General features: G+C 51.0%; 1 long non-coding RNA gene across 1 annotated transcript; it reads right to left on the minus strand.

The window, feature by feature from the left end:
- On the minus strand, positions 1-23,181 carry LOC102449926 (uncharacterized). The gene is made up of 6 exons (XR_001368210.4): positions 22,575-23,181; positions 13,902-14,067; positions 7,712-7,882; positions 7,233-7,352; positions 6,601-6,670; positions 1-5,626 (listed from the first exon to the last, which is right to left on the minus strand). It is a non-coding gene; the product is annotated as an uncharacterized LOC102449926 (long non-coding RNA).
- Positions 23,182-23,925: the final 744 nt, after the last annotated feature.

Consider the following 23,925-nt stretch of genomic DNA (forward strand, 5'->3'; position numbering starts at 1 on the left):
TCAAACTAGGGGGCTAGTGTAGACGTACCCTGACTGAATAAGCCTGGCTATGACTGAATAAGGGCTTAGAATGGTTCTCTCATTACAAAGGCAAGATGTCATGGTCTACGTACATTTTATATTTGGTTCTGTTGCTTTGCCCCTCACTCGCTCTCTGCTCCTCTTCAGCATTCCCATCTGCTTAAAAGCGCCACTGGCCAAGGATCAGCCATTATTTCCAGATGCTCTTACCTGAAGATGCCCAGTGCTCTTTTTTTCAGCGTTCTAATGCTGGAGGTAGGCGCCTAACTCTAAGGGCTCGAGTTTGAAAATTGACCTTTGGCATTTGGCCTGGGGGGAGGGGAGGGGAGGGGAGTCTAACATTATTAGCAGGTGTCCCTCAGTGACTTCATCTTGTCTGTGGGATTTCCATGTGCAGAAGATGTTGGCTGGCACGGCGCCCTGACAATGGGAACAGGGACTGCTCTGATAGATTAGTCTAAAATGCCGCTGTTGCACACATCGCTAGAGTAGAGCAATATCGACATCCTGGAGCTTTGCAGAACCTGGCTACTTCTCTCCTTGAATGGGGCATATCTGGCTTCGACAGCAGCTGAAACCACCTTGGCTCATGATTCAGCAGTGCCAGAAGCTAAGTTCCCCTGGAATGTGAGGCCAGCTTCTATGGAATTATTACTGTCCCCATTAAAAGAGGGGATTTCCTAAAAGATCTCCCTGACTCTGCTGCCCAAGGCCTAGCCACCCCATTCCATGGACCAAACACCCTCGAAGTGTTCAGAATTTGAAACAGGTCAAGAGGCAGCGTCAGAGGCTGGAACCCCTCTTGGCTTACACCTAGGGTCCAGGTGCGAGAACATGCCATGAGAGTGGCTTGTGCTGGTGTCTCCCTTTGGGACTGACAGGGCTGCAAACCACAGGAGGGAGTCTCATCTCTTGAGATTCTCCAGGTTCAAGACATTGAGAGATTCAAAGGACCATCCAAGCGCTGGGCTGTTTCACTTGATGCCAAAGTGCTCACTTTTTCGCTCAGAGGCTGGATCAGATCTAACCAGTTAGTGTTGTCCTCCACCTCTGGATGGGATTTACAGAATGGGAAGGGTTTCTCCAGGAAAGTGGGTCTGGTTCCAGGTGGGGAGGTATCTCAGTATGACACCAAGCCGGGGCCAAGAACCTGCTAGCATACAAACACTAGAACCTCAGCATGCCGAATGGAGATCTCTTTCCTACTTCAGGTTGAACCTCTCTAGTCCGGCATTCTCGGGACCCAACCGGTGCTGAACCAGAGAATTTGCTAGACCACAGGAGGTCAGTATTGTCCAGCAGCATTACCAACACTTCCACTGCTTATGGGGCTGTTAGAGGACATTTTGGGGTATATTAGAGCTAAATAACAGCACAGAACACTGAGAGCCAGGACTGGGGGCTGTCAACAAACTTAATGGGACCACGGGAAACTTGGACACACCCATGAAAAGTAGACATCCAGGTAACTCAAATCATGCCGGATGATGGATGTTGCCGGACTAGAGAGTTCTGGACTGAAGAGGTTCAACCTGTACCCTGCCTCAATTATTGCTGCTGAAGGAAGTACTGCATTTGGCCCCCGGATGAGGATTGTTGGGCTTTCTAGCTCATAAGAGCTGAAAAGAAATGGGGTTGAATGAGAGTCTGGCTAGACTTCTCCTGGCTGGAAGTCACTGTGTGAAGCCAATTGAAATGTTGCAGGACTTGGAAAAATCTGCACAGAGGCTGAAGATCACATTTAAACAAAAATTCCTAGGCTGGTGCTAATGATGTGTGAAAATGCTAAAAAGCGGCTCTGTGGCTGACGCATAAACAAACCTTGTGAACCTGCGTGAAATAAATACAAACAGCATTCTTGTTCCCGCTTTTGACTTTTTAGAGACCTGTGGCTGGGAGGGAGTGGTGCAAAGCCAAGCCAAACGGGATTTTGCCAGAATCATGCAGAAGAAACTAATAAGCAAATACATAACTGGCAACTAATGAGCAAATACATACCCATGCTCAGCATCTCTGGAAGTCAGGCCGTTATGTAAGTATCGCAATAAAATGCACCTGCCTTATTTTGGACAGCTAGGTTTGGAAGCATGGGTCTTAGCACTCCTTGTGCTGCGGGAGATCTCAAAGCACTTTTACAAAAGTGGGTGAGCATGGCTAGCCCTATTGTACGGATGGAGAAACGGAGTCACCGAGAAACCATGTGATTTACCCAAGACCACAGCCAAACAGGGGCAGAGCTGGGTTCCTACCAGTCCAGTTCCTGGAACTTGATGTCTCTGGAGTGCACGATGCTTCACCAATCTGGTTTTCAATGACTCATCCAACCAGGCTCCTTTTGGGTGATTATTCCATGGGCTAAGAGACATCACTGTGGGGAAATCCAGCCTATGTTTTCCTTGAGAATTAAACTGGGGCAAAGTAATAAAGTTACTTCCATGGGAGTGACTTGGAAGTGTCTACTCCAGCCTGGGTCTGGGAAACTCCGGAAGGAGGCAGAATCATTTGGGTTCAACTTCCACTTAACCAACGGATCTTGGTTTGAATCTCCCCTTTATTGGGAACTCTTGGGGCCTCCTCGAGAACTTACTGCAATTTTTCCACTGACCTTGGAAGACTTTGGATCAGGCACTGCTGGCCTGTTTCTTTAGTCTCAGGCTTACGTGGTATGAAGACAGTGATAAATATCAGTCCACTTCACTCGACCTTCCAGGACCAGAGAAGGCAGGGCTTCAAGAGAAGGGCACTGGAAAGCGTGCGTCCATGGACACTTTGGTGCTTTCCAGCAGTGACGCTCCAGATGATACGTTGCAGCTGCAAGAACTCCAACTCTCAATCCCTATTGTACTTGAAAAGCTGGGCTAATTAGGCAAGCTAAGCCCCTAGCTACCATAGCAACAGATGCTAAAGAAAACCCTAAGGTAGACAGAAAGATCAAGTTTGCATTAGAATTCATCATCTTCCCTTCTTTAAAAAAAAAACACTCCCTTCATTAACTGGGCTTTCCGTGCCAGATCTGCTTTAACACACCCAGGACAAGCCGTACCATAGGAAGAGGAAAAGAAACCCGAGCTTTTCCCTGGAGAGGTTATTACACTGTGTGTGTTCCTGGCTGTTTCCTCTGGGGCTCTTTCACTGCGCCATCCTCAACACAAACATGTCATTCAGCAATCGCGCCATGAGGCCGTGACTCAGTTCAGGTTTGAACTACAGCATCGGAGAACCTCAAAGGTTCTGGGCACCGCAGAGTTTGAACTATGCTGCCAATGCAGAGGGGAGGGCATGAAGGGGTTCTTACATGTTAACAGCTCACCGCAACTTCACACTGTATAAAACATAAAAAACCACAAATGGTCTTGCGGCCCCTAGAGACTAACAAAACACATTGATGGTATCATGAGCTTTCGTGGGCACAACCCGCTTCTTTCGACGAATGAACTTCTAGGTGCTGCAGGACTACTTGCTGTTTTTTACGTTTTTCCGGTTACAGACTAACTCGGCTACCCTCCTGACACTTTCTAAAACAGTCGGGCTCAGTGGGAGAGGAGCTGTCTTTGGTGTGACGTAAACCAGAAGCCCTAATGACCTATGGGTGTTAGAAAGCCCAAGCCGCTTTTGGGCAAGAGCAGGAGGGTTATCCCCAGTGTCCTGACTAGATTGCACCTGGGTAATTACTGAGCTCCTCCATGGTTACAGCTGAGTATCTTTAGAACTTTTGCTTCCTATCTTGACTGTGTTTGATGTCACCTCCCAACCCACGGCAACCGCATTGCACAGTAATTGAAGGCAGCAGATCCATCTGGGTTCTGGACTTTAAAAAACTATGACCGGGAAACAATCAATGGCCGGGGTATAGTGCAGGATCTCTGAGTGAAGGACACGGTATTCGTGTCAGCTGCTAGTACCTATTGTTGTATAATTCAGGACCTGGCGCACATGGGCTGGCACAAGAGGAATTCGCCATCCCTGCTAGGCTGGGTGTCCTTCTAATGGAGTCGCTCGTTTAACCACTGGCTAATGTGCTAGACCTACGTATGAAGGACCTGGGACTAGCTGAACCTACTGATCCCATTGGGCCTCACAATCTATGACACTTGTTGTACAGGGCAACACACGACAACCGTTTGCCAGTCTCACTTGGCCATGATGCACATCTAGGCCTGTTCCTCATGGATCTTCATGACGCTTTGTGGACCTTCCATCCCTGAATCTATCATTCATGACCCATCTCTTCGTCTTGAGACAAAGCTAGCTTGCTTTGCCGCTTCAGGCAAAGGTACATAATTGGGGTGGTGAGCCCCTTCCGTCGCTTGGGCCGTTTTGACTACACTCTATCTCTTGTGCTGTAGCTCCCTCTGAGTTAGCATGGGTATGTCTCCATACGCTGGTATGACCCCTTCCAACTTAAAGTGTAGATATACCCTAAGCCCTGCTCTATACTAGGACTTTATTTTGAAATAACCCCCCTAAGGTCAAATTTATAAGTGGTGCATCCATACTACCAAGCCCATTATTTCCAAATAACATGCCACTTAATTTGAAATCTGGACTCCTGCTTTTCATCAGAAGTAACACTAATTCTGAAACAGTTATTTTGAAATAGCGGTCGTGTGGATATGCTGGTGCTGCATTTTGAAATAGCTACTCCCCAGAGTAATTCGAACTAATGACTCCCCAGTATTTCCTGGGGTGCTAAGTCTGAGGTAGAGCGTCCACATTCACAGAGCCTGCCTCAGACTAATTTCAAGGTTTCCCCGTAGTGTGGGCACGCTAGTTCGATTTTGTTACATCAGGAGTTAAGTCGAATTTAATAATTTTGAAATAATTTCCTAGTGTAGACGTGGCCTGAGAGAACAGGGTAAGTCACCATTGTGGATTAAGGCATAACCCACAACTTTCAGATCTAGAGTTTGACTGTCCCAAAGTTTGGATGTGTTTGGATCCGGGTGCTAATTCAACCCATTATAAATTTGCAAACTTTGGAGATGGGTAAATATTTTTAACTCGTTGCACAGACGGAGTGGGCTGGTTGTTATAAAACCAGATTCATTTGGGGAAGACGGCCAAGCTGGAAATGGCTAGCCAGTAAAGGTGTCATTGGCGAGATTTTTTTTTTTACATCCTCTGATTTTAATAATCCATAGAGGTGTTAGTGACACACGGCAGAAAGGCTTCTAAATATACAATTATCCTGAGCGTGTCCTTTTCAATGCCGTGGGTTGATTTACAGCCTTGGAATCAGCAGGGACGGTGTGAATTTAGGACCAAAGGAATCTTTCCGTTGGCAATCGGACTGCAGAGTGTGCTTTGATATCTGTCCAGCTGCTTATTCTGAAGGGCACCTCTGCTCCCCTTTTTCCTGGCACCCCCCTCCCTGCCCCGTTTTCAAGAGAAACAGGAACTCCGTGGCCACTATTCTCTGATGCCAAGGGGTGATATCTGCTGGAGGATTTATATCCCCTGACTGCTGCACAACTTGAAAGAGCAGGTGGCAGAGTCGCACTGCAGACCACACAATTTCAGAGGGCTCCAGCCGAGCCACGCCCATGCATTTCCAAGCTAAGCGCATCCATTCCGCCGTGTGTCCAGACATTTGTTTGAGCCCCGGCTGGCGAGAGAAGTAACAGGTGAGTGAGGTGTCCTGGCCCTGCCTTTCCGCTCATAAATCAGGCCAGTGTCTCAAGGACAGACTATGCCCATTTGGACTGCAGGGAAAGTTGGCAAGTGCTTAGTGCACTAGGGGCCAGGCATTCCAGCTCTGGTGCTGATTTGCAATGTGACCTTGGCCACCTCTATCTGTCCATCCATCCATCCATCCACACCCCTGCCTCCATAACTTCTACTCCAATTCATTTGATGAAGTGAGTTTCACTCATATATGCCCTAATGCATCTGTTAGTCTCCACAATGCCACCAGACGACTCCTCATGGTTTTCTGCAGAGCCAGCCTAACACAGCCACCCCTCTGAGACTTTTAGAGGGGCAGAGTATTGCCAGCAGGGGAAGGCAACAGGTTGAACCTGGAAATCAGACAGGGAAATCGGCACAGCTTGCAGTGGGGTCGCCATCCTGTGGCATGTAACTGAATGTCTGTGAATATTAGCAGGGGCCTACGCATGCAATTGACTTGAGATGCATGTCTTTTCTTCTCTAACTCTGTCCTGACAAACGCAGGCAGGAGGACTCCAAGTGAAAGGATGGTTTACTGCTCCCCAGCTTCCCAAAATATCTACAACCTAAACAGAACCAAACAAGACTTCCCTGTAAGCTGTACTCTTGGGCAGCCAACCAGGAGAGAGTCAAATGCTGCCTAGCTGACTAGCAGAGTGCCCACAGCCAGCAGCCTGTGTTTCTACTGGTGATGCACATCCACACATGCCCCAGTGCATGTAACAAAATTTATTCCACACATGGATGGGAAAATTAGAGGGAACATTGATGGTGGCTCACCCAGGATGTCAGTGTCAGGGGCTTTTTAGGCACAGCTTCCCCACAACCTTATGATTTAGCAAGAACCTGCCCTATCGGACTCCAGCAACGACAGCCGGTGGTGGTAGCACACCGTTTGCCAACTACGCTTACCCAGCCGGATGGGGTGAAACCTGTTGAGCCTTGTTCTTAATGGCACTGTCCTGAGAATTGTTGGAGAGACCTACAGCAGAAAGACAGACAGAGAGACAGTTTAGTTCGCTGGGCCTAATAATCACTGAACAGTGAATTTTACCCAAACTCCTGGGAGTGAGCCTTCTGGAAGCTTATAACCAAAGAGGCTTCTGGGTATTGGGTAGAGCCCCACAAATCCACAGATATCCGTGGGTATCCGCAGCTGACTGTTGCGGAGATGGATGCAGATGCGGATACAAATTTTGTATCTAGAACTCTGCAAACGTACAGATATGCATTTCATATCCACTAGATCCGCCTTCGCGGATGTCAAATGCAGCGGTGGACATGACTTTTGTATCTGCTCTGGGCTCTAGTATAGAGGAATGGAAGCTTTGAGTTGGACACGGACGCTGTTCTCCTGAGAGCAGCTCAGGTTTCTGGGAACAGGTCATCGGGAGTAATCTAGGTCTCAGCTCTGAAATTTCTGGGCCGGGAAGAATTTGAGCCTCCCACCCTTCATTTCTAGCAAAGGGGGCTTTGGCTTTGTCCAGCGCTCCACAATTTCTGTAGCAAGGACTCCGTCAGCCTGGTAAAGTGCTCAAGCTTACCTGCACCCCCTCCTCTTACTGCTCCCCAAGACTGGGAGGTCTGGAATTTGAGGCAGGCAGTGTCCAGCAGAACCATATCAAACCAGCTGGTGAAATCAACGTGCATGATCAGTGCAGGTCCTGCAATGCAGCAAGGGTGTCAGTGCCCCCAGACTCTCTGCACAGGCCCGGGTGTCAAAGGCTTTTGTCTTTTTGAGACAGGGCTTCCATAAAGCCCCAGGCTCCTCTAGAAGTTGGCAGGTGCAAGAGATTCTAATCTTGAATGACATTTTGCAATTTGCTCCCCATGCCCATAATGGACTAAACCAAATCCCCAGATCTGAACCTCCTCCTTGACCGCCGAGGCATTCGAAATCCTGATTCAGAGTGAAGTTTTGAGACTTACGTCCCTCCAAAAGCAGATCAATTCAAATCCGAGTGACTAAAATTGGGCAAGGAATTAGAACGGTCAGACGCTGCTGAGAAAGGAGGATACTCACTTTATTCATATGGACATTTTGCAGAAGTGGGGGATGAATAAATCCAGAAAACTCAGGGAGAAATAATATGGTTCACAACCCAGCATCTGGGGTCACAGATTGTTGATTTTCCACTAACGTCTGATGCTTTCAAGTGCCTCCTTGGATCCAAGGGGGGAAGAAAAATGCTGCCTGCAAAAGAGACCAGAACAAAAATGTGGGGGGCACCGCACCTCACATGCGCCAGCAGAGGGCACCCTAGCCAGGCTGGAAACTGCATGCCCCTCTCCCCCCCCCCCCCCCCCCCCCCCCGCCTACAGTTTCACATAGATAAATGGAGAACCAGAATTCTCGGGTTGGCGTGATCAAGCCGACGCGGAGTATTTTCCCCTGACACTTCAGTTCACCCAGCAACTATGTTTTCCAGTTTGCTGCCTGATACATTCTCTTCCTTATCTGCTGATCCCACACAGCTGGTTATTTATCACCTCCAATCTGGCAGGGGTTTGGGGTTTGGGTTTTTCCACTCCGCTCGCCTGGCTGTGCAGTCGTACTGCCTTACGTGACACCATGACCTACTTTATTTCCCAGTGAGCAGCCACACGCAGCTTCAGTGCGGCTCCCGGGGAGGTAGGGAGGGAGCAGCGATGGCTGAATGAAACAGGGGCCTTTTCGAAAAAGCATGGCGAAGGGCAGGTGAGGTGATGGCCCAGCTGAGAAAGGAGGAGCAGTAAAAGCCGCTTGTGTTTCCCCAAGCTGGAAGCACAAGCCAAGGGATCAAGTGCGTTGACACAGACCGGATCAAAGTGTTGGCCATTTGTGGCTAAGATTGTGCCTTGGGCTCTTTCCAGCACCCGTGGCCACAGAGGAAAGGGCAAGGAACTCTATCCTGGACCGTGATAACCTGTCCTGTGATCGCATGGTCCTGTGATCGCCAGGCTAGCCTGGACGTTCCTGGCTCAATTCTATCTTTCCGCCAACCCATGCTCCCCGGGTGACTTCAGCCACGTCACTGGGGCTTGGAGAAGCTGGGCCAAACTCTCAACCAAGGGACTTAGGCACCTAAATAGTCTGAGGCTTTGGACCTTAGCGACCCTGTGCCATACCTCCTCTACCAGGGATCACAGCCTGGCCCTCTCTCCCAGGGGGATTGTGCGCATTGAGAGGTGCTGAGGTACCGTGCCAGTGCTAAAAACTGATTGACCGTGGAAATTTCTTCCTCGTCCCCAGCAGCTAGAAGTTGATTTACACACTGAAGTGGGAGAGGTAATCCCCCTCATGGAGTCATATCCTATTTAATTTTGGAGCTCTCATTCTGATGGCCAATCCTTTCTCCCCGGATCTCAGTGATATCTTGTGGCAGTGAGTCCTACAGGTCCATGATGCTCATGGCTTGCCTCGCACGCAGTTGCAACAGGGTGCCGAGAATAAAGCCACTTTTCTGCATAACATCCCAGCACACCCTTTGCAACCCAGAAAAAAGGGAGGTATTTGCAAAGCAGTTGGGAATCTCATCTACCTAGGTTTGCGTTCATAGCTAGAGATCCACGCTGTAGTGCGTCAGGTGCTGCATGAACACTAGCAAAAAGATGACCCCTGCCCCATCTTTGAGTAGAGCTCAGAGTAGGGGGTGGGGCAGCGGCCGGAGACCGGTAGGGGAATGGAACTAGATCCCTCATGATTTGGCCTTTAACTGCCAGGGGCGAAAGAAGCTGCATCCAGGGGGATTTTCAGTGGAGGCATCTCCCGAGAATGGTGTCTGGTGAAGAGCCAAATGTTTCTCCCTGCAGCAGACGGAGTGCAGGGGAACCAAGTGCCAAGGGCCCTGAGCCAGCCAAAGGAAGATGGCACTGGCGAGGCTGCAGGTTAGACAGACATCTGTCAGGGATGGTGTAGACGGAGCTTGATCCTGCCTTGAGGGCGGGAGGGCTGGACTCGATGACCTCTCGAGGTCCCTTCCAGTCCTATTATTCTATGATTCTATGATTCATTAAAATAAAAATGGCTGCCGCGCTGTGCCGGCTCAGCTGATTGTCAGCACAGCGCGTGAGTCAAGACGCGGATCGGTCTTGAGGCTCTTCCCCAAGGCCCCACCCCTGCTCCGCCTCTCCCCTTGAGGCCCCATCTCTTTCTCTGCCTCTTTTCCCATGCCCTGACCCCTTCTTTGTCTCTTCCGAACAGGCCCCACCCCGGCATGCCATGCCCCTGTCGCAAACAGCGAAAACAGCCTGGCCCTCGAGGCCGCTGTGACTGCTGTTGCTATGTGGCCTCCTTCCTTCTAGTTAGGGTTGCTACTGATTAAAAAAAACAGATATTGGGGCTTGTCAAACGGCCCTGGACACACAAACAGAAACCCGGGCTGTCTGGGTGAAAACCGGAGGGGTGGCAACCAATGATCCCGCTAATGTTTCCCATCCATGTGCACATTTTTTCTATCTCTATGTGGAATAAACTTTTTATGTGCATCAAAGTATGTGCAAATGTGCACCACCAGGACAATCAAAAAACCTAGCAATAGGTGTTCTGCTACCCAGCTGGGTGGCTTTGGATGTCTCCTGAGGAGCCGCACAAGCACACAGCTTATGGGGAACACTGGTGGTGGCCACCCTAAACTTCAAGTCAAGGCTCCACATGGCCTGAAATGGCATTGAGATGGGCCCGTGCTATTGCGTGGAGCCGGATCCCTGTGCATCTGCAGACGGCACCCACTGCGTCGCAGCATGGGTGAGCCATGCAAACCAGCTGCACAAGCAGGCAAATAGCTACTGAGAAAAGCACCATGCAGCAGGCCTCCTCCGCATGACCTGGCCTCCAGGGAACAAAAAGGAACATCAACAGGGCAACTCAGACATTTCCCCCTTGAAGAGAGGCTCTTGTGCTCTAAACTCCTTGCAGCCTTGTGAGACAAAGACTGCAGTGCAGGTAGTGATGGCTATCAGAGGAAAACATGCAGCACACTTGGGGTGGGGTACATATTTTCATCTCTAGCCTGCTGGTTTGTGCTCGAGCAATTAGCTGGGAGATGCTTCTTGCCTTAGATACTGGAAACTCCTACTGTTGACATGCATGAGAAAGTTCTGCATGTAGAAGAACAGAATGACTTCATGCCTGGATAGCACTTCATTGTCCTTAAAATGACCTTTGTCAGACTTTATCAGCTGGGGTTTAACCCAGCACCAATACCTTAACACCTTCCTCGCTTCAGGCTCACGGAGGAACTCCATCCGCCAGTAGCAGCAGAGGGCTTTTATCCACTCCACAGACCAGCCAGCAGAGGAGGACAGGATACAGTTACACACTCCCTCTTCTGGAAAGACTGAAACTGCAAGCCCAGCAAGATTGAACGGCACTGGAGAACAGCAACGGGATAGGAATGTGTCCTGCTCTAGGTTAGAACCGGCTTCTGCAGGGCAGCAACCGGAAGTCGTTACCATCAGATTGACTGCTCAGTGAAACAGAAAGGTTGTCCCAACCCAGTTCCTACTGGGACACCAAGATTAAAAGAAACCTGTAACAGATTTCTCATTAGCCATCCTGCATAGAATCATAGAATCCTAGGGCGGGCAGAGACCTCAGGAGTCATCGAGTCCAGTCCCCTGCCCAGAGCAGGACCAACCCCAACTCAACCATCCCAGCCAGGGCTTGGTCAAGCCGGGATTTAAATACCTCTAGGGATGGAGATTCCACCTCCTCCCTAGGGAACCCAGCCCAGTGCTTCCCCACCCGCCTAGGGAAAGAGTTTTTCCTCATCTCCAACCTAGACCTCCCCCACTGTAACTTGAGCCCATTGCTCCTTGTTCTGCCATCCGTCACCACTGAGAACAGCCTCTCCCCAGCCTCTTTGGAACCCCCCTTCAGGGAGTTGAAGGCTGCTCTCAAATCCCCCCTCACTCTTCTCTTCTGCAGCTTTAAATAAGCCTAAATCCCTCAGCCTCTCCTCATAGGTCATGTGCTCCAGACCCCGAATCATTTTGGTCGCCTTCCGCTGGACCCTCTCTAATGCGTTCACACCCTTTCTGTAATGGAGGGAGGGGCAGAATTGGATGCCATATTCCAGATGTGGCCTCACCAATGCTGAATAAAGGGGAATAATCACTTCTCTAGATCTGCTGACAATGCTCCCCCTCATGCACCCTAATATGCCGTTAGCCTCTGACTACAACGGCCCCTTATTGATTCACATCCACTGGAATCCCCAGGTGTTTTTCTACAGAACTGCTACTTAGCCAGTCGGTCCCCAGCCTGTAACAATGTTTGGGATTCTTCCGTCCCAAGGGCAGGGCTCTGCACTTGTCCTTGTTGAACCTCATCCGATTTCTTTTGGCCCAATCTTCCAATTTGTCTAGGTCACTCTGGACCCTGTCCCGACCCGCCTATATATCTACCTCTCCCCCTAGCTTAGTGTCATCCGCAAAATTCCTGAGGGTACATTCCATCCCCTCCTCCAGGTCACCGGATAGTTTCACTGCAGGTAGCAAGTGCAGACCATGGATGGAGTGTGATCTCCCCCAGAAGTCCCTGCTGCAAGCTGGAAGGTGGGGCACCTTGGTGAGGGATGCGAGGGGATGGTTGTAGGGCTACCGTCCAGCCTTGTGGAATAGAGGACATGGGTCTCCATAGCTGTCAATCCAGCTGTTTTCACTCAGCCTAAAAAATGAATCAAGAAATAAACACATTTTGGGAATTCCCCATTAATCCAGGAGTGGCTTTTCCCTTTCTAGGGTCTTCTTGTCTCTCCACAGCATCCCAGAAACATCCCATGGGCTGTGCTGATCACTGCTTCGAGGCAACCCATGCCTGCCCACATCTTCCCAGCTGACGGCTGCCTTTGGAATGTTTTCCGGGACAATTAACAGAGGTGGTGCGTTTGCCTTCTTTTAGAACAGCTCGGCTCCTTGGGGAGGGGTTGTTTCCCCAGCTCATTTAGACAGGAAGAGGTGGCGGTTTTCCCCCCCCCCCTCCCCGCATGTCAGGTTGACCTTGCGAAGGGCTGGATGTGTAAACAGTCGGAGAAAGGACACTCCAGTCTCCAGGCAGGTGAGTGCACGGGGGGATGTCTCGCCCGGCGACGGAGCTCAAATCCCTCTTGTCTCTGTGTTTAACTCTCGGAAGCGGCAAGGCAGGCGCTTTCCCAGAACACGACCCTGGGAGATTTTCCAGCTTGCTGATGGAAAAGGAAACCGATTCCTTCTGACCAACCCGGGCGGAGTGGAGACCAATTAGTCACAGAGAGGGCAGGCTCCTTTTGGCCAGGGCTCTGCAAGACAGGTAGCTGATCATGAGCCAGGCCTTACGGTGATCAGACAGCTGGGGCGCTGTGCCTGCTACTTACCATACTCTTCCTGATCAGACAGCTTTATCCAACTCACTTACCGCTGTCTATGTTAATCCAGGCTCCCATCCATCGGTGTGCTGCCCCTAGTGCCCCACCGGTTCGTCTCATCTTGTACTTGGTTAACCATTTGGGGGCAGAAAGCAGGGCCCACAGCCACCGCAGCCCCAGGGCAAGCGTGGGGAGAGGTTGCGTGCCCCCAGAAGGAGTGGAGCCTCAGGCAGTCAGCCCTTAGCACCACCCAGACCGGAGGTGGGCAAGATACGGCCCACGGGCCAGATCCAACCCACCGAGCCTTTCAATCCGGCCCACGGCCCATCCCACCGGGACCTTCAGCCACAGAGCAGCCCCAGGGCTCAAAGCAGCTGGCTGCTCTCTGTGCGGCACATGAAGGGGGGAGGGATCACTTTGCACACTGCTCCCACCCCCTGCACAATCTCTCCGCTCCTATTGACTAGAAACCGGCCAATGGGAGCTGAGAGATTGTGCCGGAGTGGGGCAGTGCATGAAGACTCCCCCTCTGCACACGATGTAGAGAGGCACATGGAGGGAGCAGCCAGCCAGTCTGCATGGTCTGGGGCTGCGGCAGGCAGGGAGCCTGCCAGAGGGACCCACTGGGCTGCTGACCAGGGCCCTCCTAAGGTAAATGCCTCTGGAACCCCAGCCCCTCCCTTCCCCCAACTCCCTGCCCCACATCACCACTCAAACCCTCTGCACTCCCTCTCCCCCAGGTCACAACCCCCTCCTTCACTTGAACTCCCTCTCAGACCCCACACGCCCTACTACACTCCAGTCCCTTACACAAGTTCCTTTCTGCACCCAGCCTCCATCCCAGACCCCCTATTCCCCCACAGAAATGTGCAGCCCTTGACCACTTACCAACATCTTGGAGTGACCTGGCCTTGACCACAGCATCCTCGCCCCCAGCCAGAGCCATGTGGCATGGTGCTCCGGCAGCAATCTGGCTGCTACCACTGGCACAGGACCCTTTGAATCTCTGGCCCCCAGGGCAACTGTCCACTTCATCCTCTTCCCATTGGCAGGCCTGGGGACAGAGAATGTCTTTTTGTTACATCCACTGGCAGCCCCCAGCACAACAGGGCTCCATCCCTGAACTTAAAGAGACACCTGGGTCTGAAAACAACCTCTCCTCTCCCAGCACACGATGGCGGAATAAAAGGAGCCCACTTCCCCAAATGCCGCAGTGGTTCTATTTCCTATGTCATTCTGCGCAGGTTTTCCATCCCTCCCTCCACCTGGGAGCTTGATACTTCAGTTTTGCCAGCAAACATTATTAACCCATTCATGACCAGGCAAGGGGAGCCAGGCTGCAAGCAGGGTAGAAGAAATACAACTTCAGCACAATTAGCATAACAAAAGTGGCTCTTAATGATGCCTATTTAGCTCTGCTCTTTGAACAGTGGGGTGGGGGAAGCAGGTCAAACCATTCCAAACCAGGGAAGGTTTGCAGCCTCCCGGCCAAAATAACCTTCTCTTATTCTTACAGCGCTCTGGAAGTCTAGCCCCTGCTTAGCCAGGTCCTCTCTGCTACCTGTGAGCCCTCCCCTTTGGAACAATGTAACACAGTCCTGCTTTTCTGTAGTCCCACAACATTATAAACATTGGTACCCATATTTCTCTCTCCCTGCATTTATTACAGACATAGCTGGTGTTGGGTCACAAATTAAGTTGATTACAATAAGCAAATACCGCTCCATCTGATGACTAGCTAACATATCTAAGCCAAGCAGGAGCAAGCTGTATTTACATAGACACACCCAGGGTCTCTTCCCTCTTCCGAGTACCTGTAAGGTAAGCTTTCCTTCAGAGTCTGCGTTCATGTACAATCCAGAGGGAGTAACAATGTTAGTCTGTATCTGGAAAAACAGTGAGGAGTCCTGTGGCAGCTTAGAAACTAACAGATTTATTAGGGCATAGGTCCTTGTAAGTAAAAACCCACTTCATCAGATTAACTGGAGTGAAAGTCACAGAGACGGGGGGTATATATATATATGGACAACAAAAGAAAGAGTGTGATTGTTTAAATGTTCTTTTGTTGTTCATATATATCACTGCCGCTGTAAACTCCACTCCAACTCATCTGATGAAGTGGGTCTTACCCACGAAAGCTTTTGCCCTAATACATCTCAGAGGGGGTAGTTGTGTTTTCCCTAATACATCTGTTAGTCTCTAGGTTTGGCTCCACACATCATGACGGACCGCACCTGCCCACGGTTTCTGCTGCTTGCTTTGTGGCTGGCAATCCAGCAGCTAGCTTCTTTTCTACACTCCAGGCTGACAGCTGGGGTGTATTTGCAATCTGTATTGGAACTGTCAGCTGTCCCTTTCATTTGTAGAGGGTTTTTAGGCCTGCTTGCAGGATAAACAGCTCTATAGGGAAGTGCGCCATCAGCGTCAGATTGCAAAGAACCAGCTGATAGCAAAATAGAGGGAGTCCTGACTCTCTCTCTCGCTCTCGCTCTTTTTTTTAAATGGAGCAGCCTGCTTAGTCTCTCTCTGTTTTGGGGTTTCTATATTATCGCTCTGAGTTCTAAGAAATAAAGTCATGTGACAGTATGTACAGTAATTCCTCATTTAACACTCTAGACGTGTTTCAGAAAATGATCGTGCTAAGTGAAAACGTTTTTTGCGGGGTCAATTTTCCCATTGAAAATAAAGGAAAAGGCGGGGGTTGCGTTTCAAGCGGTGGTGTCTGTTGGGACCGGGACGTAAGGTTGGGAGAGAAAGGGGACTGGGTTACAGCAGGGAGGGGAGGTGTTTGGCTCTGGGGAAGGGAAGGAGAGGGGACGGGGATTGGGTTGGGAGTATGCCCCTGTGACGGGTCTGCCAGGACCTGCACTGCATCTGGCGGGGGGGGGGGGTTTGCTGGGGAACGGCACGGCGAGCGGTGAACCCTCTGCCGCTTTGCAGGAAGGCAGGGGAAGCCCCACGCAGCTGCCGGTGACGGGCTGGCTGGGGAAATTGTGTTATTCAGGGACAGTCGTGTAATTCAAAAAAGCATTCCCTAAAAAAAAAAATTGTGCTATCGCGAAAATGTGTTAAGCGGGCACGTGTTAAATGAAGAATTATTGTACATTTTTAATTTACTTTTCTGCACACATGCCACAAACATAGTAGCACTTGCCACATTTTTTCCCCGGTGCATGTTCACAAGGGCTGGAAAGGCCAATTGTTCTGCTCTCTGGGGCATGGCAGGCAGTGGACAAATGACTCCCAAACCCTCTTTTGTATGCAAGGTACAAGAGAGATTGTGTCCTGAAGTCCAAGGTCCCTCCATCTGCTCTCAGTTCTGCTCTTCCTTTCATCTCGGTTTGCAACAGTGTTTGCCCGTCGATCGGGATCTTTCCTTTCTGCCATGTTTACAAATACTTGGATTTGGGTCTTTTCCACAATTCCTTCTCACTATCACCTCGCTGAAATGCAGCTGAGGCAAATGCCCAACAGCAGCACAAAAAAACCCCTGCACTGGCTTGCCTGAAAGTGGTAGCATCCCAGCACACCGTACTGACACCGTGTGCACATGTACTGAATTACCGGGCTCACAGCAGAACATATGGCGGGTTTACATTTGCGGCCTAGGCTCAGAGCCTTGCGACACGTCAGTCTTGTCAGGCGGGGAGCCGCTCGGTTGAACAACAAGATATTTTTCAGCATAATTCTGGCTTGCAGTTTCGTGACGTTTGCCAGAATCAAAACATCTGCATCCTGTGGTTTCAAACTCCACAGGAACGTCATTAATTCATAGGGGTCCAATTCCGGGACGGTGCACCCCACTGTGAGAACTCTCTGTACTCCTTGGGGTCCTGCTGGAAGAGAACCCGGACAATGTGACTACACGCTCGCTTTTATGTACACGCTGGTCATTTCCAAGTGCGCGCTCCCCGGCGATCTGGAAGTAGGTCGATTTACACCAGCTGAGGTTTTGGCGCTGGGCTCCTGGAAACTCGTTTACCCATGGTGAATTCCTGGGCCTGACTTCTGGTTCTCCGAGGGCCAGACTTCATTTATAATTAATGGAAAAGTCACTCTCAAAGGGCCCCCGTGTCAGTGTTCCTGGAAGATTAACCAAATCGAGCTAGTCTTTAAACTGGGCTGTATATCTCATCTCCAGCGTGTCTCACGAGCTGTAGAAATTTGGGCAATGCCAGGCTGGCTCAGAACAGTGGCCTATCTAATCCTTTCCCCAACATTACTCATCCTAGAGACCAAGCAGGCTGGTGCATAAAAAAGAGGGACATTACTCCCCTCCTTTGCTGCAGTAGGCTGGCACACTTTCCTGTAGAGCCTTTAGCCTGCAAGCATGCCTAGAAAACCCTTACAAACGAAAGCGACAGCTGACCGTCCCAACGCAGATCTCAAACACACCCCAGCTGTCAGCACAGAAGCCAGCCGCTGGATTGCCAGCCACAAGGCGAGCGGCAGAAACCGTGGAGGGGTACTGTCCGCCATGAGGCGGGGCGCCAAACCTGGCTGGTGCCCTGCGTGGTGCAGAGAGCAAAGCTTCGGGAGAACGATTCCCAGCATTGCTCTCCGCGCCAAGCGCCCTGCAGTAGAAAGGAAGGGTGCAAAGTGGCGCCACGTTCGTGTCACTGCCTGTGTGCTCAGGCAACCACTCGGAGCTGCTGCAGGCATGCTGGTGGGGGTAGCTGTCCCATCCATCCTCTGCTGCTCCAGCCACCCCCAGGACTGCTCCTCAAGCGGTCGCTGGTGTCAGCCATGCTGGCAGCTGCTCGGGCAGTGCCCAGCACCAGCAGCAAGGATGGTGCTGCTCACACAGGGCCAGTCCAGCAGCGGGCACTGGGGCCATCTGAAAGAAATCACCGAGTCAGAGAAAGTCACAGAATCCATGACCAACATGGAGTCTTTGTCATTATTGGAAGCCCTCCTGTAGGTCTTTCTAGTAGCTGGATGGACCTTAGCATGGGCATGGCCACGTTTCCTGTGGTCCCATAATATTTATTTGCAGTCACCCAGGGGCAGATGACGATTTTGCAGGGCCCAGGGCAGCACAATGTCGCAGGGGCCCCCCTTTGACACGGCGCATGCGTGGGGCTTCTTGAAGCGCGGGGCCCGGGGCAGCTGCCCCACTCGCCCTGCCCTATATATCCGCCCCTGCATCCCCCAGTCCTGGCTCTTGGCGTTCTGTGCTGTAATTTAGCTCTAATTTACCCCTAAATGTCTTCTCAGTAAGCAATGGCAGTGTTGGTAAGGCTACTAGGCAATACTGACCTCCCGTGGTCTGGCAAATTCTCTCGTTCGGAATGCATCAGGTCCCGAGGGTGCCAGTCTGGAGAGGTTCAACCTGTATGAAGACGTGACTTCTGGGTTCATTGGTGACCCTGCCACCTTCCATATGCTGCCGGTTAACGTTCCAGGCACCTCTCCTGTCACTTGATGGGGTGGAAGCATCACCGAGAGCAAGGGAAACAGCAGCCTGATTTCAGCCCTTGAGGAACTGGTTCTGAACAGGGACTGGTTTGGTTTTTTTCTTGCTGTTTTGATAGCGCTGCTAACGTGCTCTCGCTTTGACAGGTCTCTCTGCACATGGTGCGTGCGTTGGGTGTGAAGAGGCGGGGTATGTTTTGATGAAAAAGGTCTCCTGCTTACAATAAGCGTGGGCATGATCCAAGCATGCGATCAACATCTGGTAGCAGGGGGAAAAGAAACCACTCCCTCTGTCCCCTTTCAAAGCTCTGGGAAAAGTCTAACCTCTGAGTGAGCTGCTCCATTTGGGGAACAAACAAAGAGCATCATTGGAATGCTCCTGTTCTGCCCAGCTAGGAATACAGTGGCAGTAAGGCCCCTGCCACTGGAGGGGGGCTGGAGAGACGGCCGTGCTGCTTTGCCGTTCCTCAGCACGGAGAGCTCCCAGAGCAACTCATGCTGAGGAGACTGTGGGAGAACTCGGAGGGGATCCCAAGAAGCATGGGGATCAGCTCTGCTGTCCCACAGCATGGTACTGTGAGATGCTTACCCACAGTGCTTTGCTCTATCTGTCCCCAGGTTGCTAGCAATCTGGCCATGAAATGTTGACGATGGGAGGCAGAACAGCCAGTCTGACCTGTTTTCACTTTTGCCGACTTTTGCATGTTGACTGCACTTTCGTTGCTAAACTTTCCCAGTGCAGACCCAGCCTTAGGCACCTAAATAGAAATGGCCAGATTTTCAGACGTGCTGAGCAATGCCGTCACCTGCTAGCTTTACTTTTCTATAGTGCTCATTAGTGAACACCCCACCCTGACCAGACCTGTTATCGGAAAGGAAGGACCGGCGCCTGGTTATGACGCTGGAGACGTGGGTCAATTTCCAGTTTACATATTTGTCTCCCCATGCCTCAGTTTCCCAGCCGTGAGGTTAGTAATCCTTCTCTGCCATCCTGGGGAGATGTGAATGAAGTCACTATCCATAAGAGTTGCTCTGTTTCTGCGGTGAGGAAGGCTGCAGAAGAGCCTACGGATCCATCGCCGACTGCCTGTATCTCTCCATTACCGTTCTTCCCTGGGCTTGTGTTTTTCTCCTGAGAAATCTGATGGAGGAGGGGGACTGGGCTAGGCGACGCAGACATATTCAGACCGTCTCTTAGCAATAAATGGATCTCACTCTGTTCTATTATCTGTCTGGCTCAGACTTCTATTATCTGTGGTGAATTGTAGCATTGCTCTCCGGACACATTCCACACCATCCTCCCTAACTTCTCTGCCTTCCGCCAAGCATACAATAACAAAGCTTGCTGGATAATACTTGCCAGTAGACAAGGAGCATAAAAGATTCACATGATGACTAACGTGCTAGCTCTGCCTGGTACATCACACTCATTAACACCGGCTGGTTACTAAAGAAGAGTCTAGGATCAGGACCAAAGGCTGATATTTCACATCATTCTGCTTGATGCAGGGAGATGCCCTTCCCTGGCTGCCCTTCCTGCTAGCAAGCAAGACGGTCTGGATTGCTGCAGGGGCCCTGCGCGGGATGGTCCTGCCCGGAGGAAACAGAGGCTCTGGATTCTCTGAAAAACACCCGCTCTTCAGCCTGCAGCTGACGCAGAGAGGACACCGTCTCACACCTGGAACCGAGGACCGGTAGAGTGTATCATTCCACTGCAAACTGGAGACAATGGCGAGACTGCATCAAGCTGGGCAGCTGCTGAAGAGGGACTCCCCTAACTTGGGGATTTTCTATCCAGAGCTGCCTCGATTGGTGCAGATATTCCAATCCGGCAGAGACGTGCCATCTGGGATCAGAGTCTAGCCCTCGCTGACAGCACCGGGATCGGAGGGTTGCTGCAGCTCATCTCCATTATCAGGGAAACACAAAGGCTTGTATTGATCAAGTCCATTCCCCTCCAATATGACCACTCATCAGAGGACCTCAAAGCACTTTGCAAACATGGCTGATGAACTAACCCTTACAACAGCTCTGAGAGGCAGGAGAAACATCACTGTGATGATGTCGGTTGTATGTACCGGTCTGGCAGCAAGAACAGAACCCAGAAGTCCAAGCCCACAGCTCCCTGCTCTGACCACTAGACGGAAGTGCCTTCCCTTGACACCAGCGGAAGTAATGTTTCCAACATCTGTGCATGCTGGACCTAGCTTTTGTAGAGCCCTACAAGAATCAGCAGATACAAGGTGCAGCCACTCTTGCTCCTCATCCTTAGCTAGCTTCCATCATCTTAAATGTCCCATTTGCTATATGAAGAGCGATTAAAAAGACTGGGACTTTTCAGCTTAGAAAAGAGGAGACTAAGGGGGGATAGGATAGAGGTCTATAAAATCATTACTGGTATGGAGAAAGTGAATAAGGAAAAGTTATTTATTTGTTCCCATAACATAAGAATGAGGGGGTCACTAAATGAAATTAATAGGTAGCAGATTTAAAACAAAAGGAAGTACTTCTTCATGAAACGCACAGCCAACCTGTGGAACTCCTCGCCAGAGGATGTTGTGAAGGCCAGGACTTTAACAGGGTTCAAAAAAGAGCTAGATACATTCATGGAGGTTTGGTTCATCAATGGCCATTAGCCAACATGAGCAGGGATGGTGTCCCTGGCCTCTGTTTGTCAGAAGCTGGGAATAGGTGACCAGGGAGGGATCACTGGATGATTCCCTGTTCTGTTCACTCCCTCTGGGGCACCTGGTATTGGACACTGTCAGCAGACAGGACCCTGAGCTGGATGGACCTTTGGTCTGACCCAGCCTGGCCACTCTTATGTTCTTATCTCTGCATAGCACCCACAGGTCCTGGCCACTCAGAGCGTGCTATCAGCTTGGAGCTGCGTGCCCCTCACACCTCGACTGACGAGCCACAGCCTCTGCTGACCGCCTGACACAAAGCAAGGGTTGGGGCTGACGAGTAACAGAGCAAGCAGAGAGCAGGCAGGGCACTCAGCCAGATGCTAGTCACATAAGAACTGCAGACAGAAAAAACTATTTTCACATGGGCAGGCCCGCCCCATAGCCAACAAATTATTCCAATCGTTAAGGCAAACAAACAAGTCCAGCCTTTTAGAGCAGGGGGATTTACATCCGGGAAGGATCAGGTCATTTTTCTCTGCCAGCCTCCTCACCACCCCACCCCACCCTAGGCGAAGAGCAATTTGCTGGGAAGGCCATGTCATTGCCTAATTGTTCTCCGTGCCCACAGTGGAGCGGGGCTGGCGTTGGCATGCAGCTGGGCTGCATTTTAACGGGCCTGCTGGCAGGCCACCCCTACCATTTTCGGGAGATGTTTTGGAAAAAACAACAACCCAGAGCTGTTTTGTGGACGGCAATAAACCTAGTTGGGCTGTTTGTGTTCTTCATAAATACACGCTAATTACCCGTCTGAGCAGAGACAAGGCAGGGATATTTTTCACGTTCCCCCTCACCTCTGCCCCCCTCAATCACCCCATCTCCTTTTACGACCCAGCATGCCCCAGTGTCGGAACCGTGTCCAGACTGTTCCCTCGACCCACCCACGCCCTTCCCCGCAGAAATGGGGGGGGGGCTTATTTTATTTATTTATTTATTTGAAATTTCAGTGGAGAATTGGGAAGTGTTTTTTTTAAACCCTCCGAGCATTGACACACCAGGCTCAGAGACACCCCCCTTCCTTTGGCACAGACATTCCTCCAAGGTCACTTCGGAGACTCGTCCTAGGTGACCATTAAAAGGAAAAGGACTCCCTCCCCGAGCGGCAGATGGAGCCATCGCTGTGGCTTGGAAAGGTTCCCTGTGTACAGATGCCAGGGGAGAGGAACATAAAAGCGCTGATGTTTTTCCACGGCTCGCTCTCGCTCTCGCTCTCCCAGCAGAAGGGGAGGAGGAGGGCGGCAGAGGGATGAGCGAAGTTGCATTTGTCCTGCCGAATGAGTCACGCAGGAGCAGTTTCCGACTCGCCCTCCCGCCACTACCAGAGTTTGGTGCCCGTTCTTCCCTTCTCCACCCCAAGAAGAAATATCCCACTGCTGCCCCCCCCCCCCCTCCGAGGCTGGGAACTTGTCTGAGGACCCACCGAGGGGGGATGGGTTTGAAGCACAATAAGAAAACCCACCCGATCCGTTCTGGACGCTTTTCAAGATGAGTCAGAGCTTCATGAGGAAAACGCAGCCGTTCCATCGCTCCCTGCATGACTGGACTCCTGCGTGGCCAGGGCTTTGATTGGTTCTTTGTCCTGTCAAAGAGATTCCTCTGTCAACGGGGCCCGTCTCTGTGCCTCCTCCGCCCTTTGGGCAGTGAGCTGATCGGGATGTCTCCCCCTGCCCCACTAGACCGGTTTCACAGGATATTCTGGTGATTTGCAATAACACACACACACCAACAAACCACACACATGCACACGCGCCAACAAAACACACACGCACACCAACAAAACACATACGCACACCAACAAACCACACACACGCACACGCGTCAACAAACCACACACGTACACCAACAAACCACACACGCACACCAACAAACCACACACACGCACACGCACCAACAATCCACACACATACACCAACAAACCACACACGCACACCAACAAACCACACACACGCACACGCACCAACAAACCACACACGTACACCAACAAACCACACACACGCACACGCGTCAACAAACCACACACGTACACCAACAAACCACACACGCACACCAACAAACCACACACACGCACACGCACCAACAATCCACACACACACGCACACCAACAAAACACACACGCACACCAACAAACCACACACACGCACACGCACCAACAAACCACACACGTACACCAACAAACCACACACGCACACCAACAAACCACACACACGCACACGCACCAACAAACCACACACGTACACCAACAAAACACACACGCACACCAACAAACCACACACACGCACACGCACCAACAAACCACACACGTACACCAACAAAACACACACGCACACCAACAAACCACACACACGCACACGCGCCAACAAACCACACACACGCACACCAACAAAACACACACGCACACCAACAAACCGCACACACGCACACACATATAAAGAAACAGCAAACACACACACACACCCCAACAAACCACATACCGCCCCCCCCCACACACACACAGAAACGCCAACAAATCACACCCACACACACCATCAAACTAACCAACCAACCACTAAGTTTCTTTGGGCATTTTGGTTTTCCCTTTGGAAAGCTGAGCCAACCTCCCTCCCCCAAAAAACCCCCCCAAAATCAGATGCAATCCTCCTCATGTACAGGAGTCCTGTACATCGGCCATGTTGTCACATTGTCCCAAACTGCTCTCCCCCTGCCAGCCAACCTGTCCAGCACACCTGGCCACCTTTTCAGATGTTAGCAGACTGCATGAGGGCATGAGCTATGGGTGGCCGTTTTTCCTCCCCGGATGGCCTCACTTCGAG

Source organism: Pelodiscus sinensis, chromosome 10 (assembly GCF_052426305.1).
Source record: "Pelodiscus sinensis isolate ZL-2025 chromosome 10, ASM5242630v1, whole genome shotgun sequence".
NCBI classification, from domain to species: Eukaryota; Metazoa; Chordata; order Testudines; family Trionychidae; genus Pelodiscus; species Pelodiscus sinensis.